General features: G+C 44.6%; 1 pseudogene; it reads right to left on the reverse strand.

The window, feature by feature from the left end:
• Positions 1-605: 605 nt before the first annotated feature.
• LOC144482262 (SRA stem-loop-interacting RNA-binding protein, mitochondrial pseudogene) lies at positions 606-992 on the reverse strand (annotated as a pseudogene).
• Between the last annotated feature and the right edge of the window lie 2,949 nt (positions 993-3,941).

Raw genomic sequence — 3,941 nt, forward strand, 5'->3', positions numbered from 1 at the left:
ACACTGTATCAGAGAGTGAGTAAATCCCACACTCTCACACTGTATCAGAGAGTGAGTAAATCCCACACTCTCACACTGTATTAGAGTGAGTAAATCCCACACACACACACTGTATCAGAGAGTGAGTAAATCCCGCACTCACACACGGTATCAGAGAGTGAGTAAATCCCACACTGTATCAGAGAGAGAGTAAATCCCGCACTCACACACGGTATCAGAGAGTGAGTAAATCCTGCACTCACACACGGTATCAGAGAGTGAGTAAATCCCACACTGTATCAGAGAGTGAGTAAATCCCACACGGTATCAGAGAGTGAGTAAATCCCACACTCACACACTGTATCAGAGAGTGAGTAAATCCCACACTCTCACACTGTATCAGAGAGTGAGTAAATCCCACACTCACACACTGTATCAGAGAGTGAGTAAATCCCACACTCTCGCACTGTGTCAGAGAGTAAGTAAATCCCACACTCACGCACATTACCAGAGATTCACAGTTCCTGAAGGAATCCCACACTCCCGCACAGTTCTTCTGTGGAGAAGGGTCCCTCACACCGACAGCCAGGCGACATTTCCCGGTGGATCTTTTTTTTTAGGTGTTTAAATCACCATCTTTAATTTACTTAGGACAAAACAGCTTTAACTATACCCTCCATGTTCAGTGTCAATTTGCTGATTCAGTGACTTTATTTGGTCTGCGCCCTTGAAACAATTTTCTGTTTCTCTGAACTTGAAGCTTTGCCCCTTCAAGGAGGCGTGGTTCCTTCTGCAGTGCATTCTGAAGCCCTTCTTCTGTATTGAAGCCAACCCAACAGAATCCTCTACGAAATCCAGTCTCTTTGTCGAATGGAAGGAGACATTTCTTTACTAATCCAAACTGTCCAAAATATTCTTTGATTTCTTTGCCGGCCAGGGTCCAGGGCACCCGCGACACGAAGATCTCGAAGCTCTTTCTGGAAGGAGCCGCCGCCATCTTGTAATGGCCGCCGGTCCCGGTGTATCTTTACACACTGACAAACTGGCGCTGGAGATTCTTTGTAAAATGTATTTCCTGATTGTGGTAAGGGGGCTTGTGATTGGCGGAAACTTCTCAATCTGATTGGTCTGTTTTCATATCCACTCAAATGAACCCCTGATAAGTGACTGTAATAACTTTCAAAATGTCGAATCACAATCATTGCTTTCCCAATTCCTCATTAGCATAGTTCTGTGGGACTGTCTATTTACGGTAAGAAGTTTCACAACACCAGGTTAAAGTCCAACAGGTTTATTTGGTAGCAAAAGCCACACAAGCTTTCGAAGCTCTAAGCCCCTTCTTCAGGTGAGTGGGAATTCTGTTCACAAACAGAGTTTATAAAAACAAAACAAAGTTTATTTAATCAGCGCTCGGAAGGGGTTTGCTTTATTTCTGTGTGAAATTGAACATGGCTGATGAGAAGAAAGCAACATCGAAACCAGCTGCCAAGAAGGGGGCGAAGAAAGTGATTAAGAAACCGGGAGCAAAGGGCGGCAAGAAGCGACGAAAGTCGAGGAAGGAGAGTTACTCCATCTACTTCTACAAAGTGATGAAGCAGGTTCACCCCGACACCGGCATCTCCTCCAAGGCCATGAGCATCATGAACTCGTTCGTGAACGATATTTTCGAGCGCATCGCGGGTGAGGCTTCCCGCCTGGCCCATTACAACAAGCGCAGCACCATCAGCTCCCGGGAGATCCAGACCGCCGTGCGCCTGCTGCTGCCCGGGGAACTGGCCAAGCACGCCGTGTCGGAAGGTACAAAGGCGGTGACCAAGTACACCAGCTCCAAGTAAAACTCCCCATGGACTGAAAAACACTCCAAACACAACGGCTCTTTTAAGAGCCACCCACAATCTCTGTGAAAAAGCTGCGCCATCTTTTCCCTTATTGAGTGAATGAGAAATGTCTTTCTGGAGGACAGAGATTTGTCCCGGTGCAGAATGCTGTGAATGGGACTTCATACCCGCCCCTTACACACACTTTCACATTGAAGGGACAATCAAACTGAACTGAGAGCGTATTTTAAATCCCAGTCTGGGGATTGTCACGGACAATGGGGAGAAAGAATATCAGGAGGTAATTATTTAAATTTATTTATAACTATATTCAGAGTTTCACGACCCTGAATTAATTTTTTTTTCTCGGTTGATCTGGGAGCAGCTCCCGCAACAGAGTAAAGGCGGGAATGAAGAGGTTATTCTCGGGCTGATCTGTTTATTCCGCAGCTTTCCCAGAGGACGGAATCAGCCAGATCTGTGCACACACAGGACCTGAGTACATTGCAGCGCTTTCAGATCTGCCTCCCCCCCGGCCTCCCTATTCTCCGGACACAAAGCTGCCTGTTCCACCGGCGGGATCGGGCCGGGGATTCTCTCCGCACTTCCCATTGTAACATTCCCGGCCGCTTTCAGGGGAGAGGATCAGAAATCAGCCGTTTCCCTCTGTCCCTGTGAAGCCTGTGTGAAGGGGTTGGTTGGTAATCTCTTCGTTTCTGCTTTTCCACTGAGCTGAGATTTGCTCCGTTTTAAATTGCTGAACGGGGTCTGATTACCGCGGGTTATAGATAAGAGATTGAGAAATTCAAACTGTTCCTAAAATAGCGCCAGGATTCTGTGAGGGAAAATACAATAAACAGATTATAAAGTGTGAGATTGAAATAGTTTCCTGAACATTCAGGCGTTCCGTTATTTTGTATTTTTCCTGCACTGAAATTGGTGGGTTTTTCCAGTTTGAAAATGTGAACCAATCAAAACCTCCCATTTCTTCTCCCTGGCTCTCCGATTGGTGAAGAATGTGATTGAAATGTGAGTGACCAATCAGAGCTGGAGTCTGGCTGCAGCCTCACAAACCGCTCACAATGATTATTAATAGAGATGAAACTGACGGAATCTGGATTTGAGAAATTGAATGTACTTTGTTTCCACAGACAAATATTTGACAGATCCAAAACAAACGTGATATTTCCTCCACACAAGTTACAGGGGAAATTGTCGCCAACTCCTTCTCACACACAGTCCGTACATTGTCACTGACAGCTCAGAGACAATGCTCAATTCCACAGACCCAAACAGCAGGAGAGACAGGTGATGTGCCTATTTGACAGCCAGTTCTCGTACCAGAATGGCCGAGTGGTTAAGGCTTAAGATCCAATGGCCATATGTCTGCGTGGGTTCGAACCCCACTCCTGGTAAATGAATTTTTAACACTACAGTCTGCACCCTCTCCTTTCCTTCTCCCCTCTACTCTATGAACGGTATGATTCGTCCGTTTTACGCAAGAAGCAATACCTTTCACTGTATACCAATACATCAAATCAAACTCAGTGCCATTGATAGGGGGACCCATAAATCCCAGTCCAAATTCTCACCTAATATTGGATCATCACTGTGTCAATCCCACAATAGAGCAGCCACAGCTCCAAATTAAATATCTGATCAAACTGACAAATGGTTTTCGGTTAAAAGTTACACAATGCACCTTAATAATGTGCACTGAGATTCGAGTTAAATACCACCCACATCAGGGGTTTAAAAGTGGCCCATAGTTTGTATCCTCACAAATACATTCATACAAAGCCTCATCTCAAATACATTCTCAGATTGAGATATTCTGAGGGCTCGTATAACCTGAGATACAAATTCAGATTTCAGTTGAAAATTCACCCAGATTATGAAACTTAAAGTTACAATATCAATTTGATTACTTTGAATTGAACTATAGCTTATTAACTAATCCTAACTCCCCACTCACACTGAGCAAGATGGACGATACTATACGAATTCCAGACTGAGTTTCCTTTTACATTCATGTCAAAATTCTTACTCAGAATCAGACTGAGTGTCACAGATCAAATCAATGTGAACAACCTGAGTGAAGCTTGCATAGCAATCCCGTATCAGATTGAAGGATACATTATCTTT

The sequence above is a fragment of the Mustelus asterias genome, unplaced genomic scaffold (assembly GCF_964213995.1).
Source record: "Mustelus asterias unplaced genomic scaffold, sMusAst1.hap1.1 HAP1_SCAFFOLD_35, whole genome shotgun sequence".
Taxonomy (NCBI): Eukaryota; Metazoa; Chordata; class Chondrichthyes; order Carcharhiniformes; family Triakidae; genus Mustelus; species Mustelus asterias.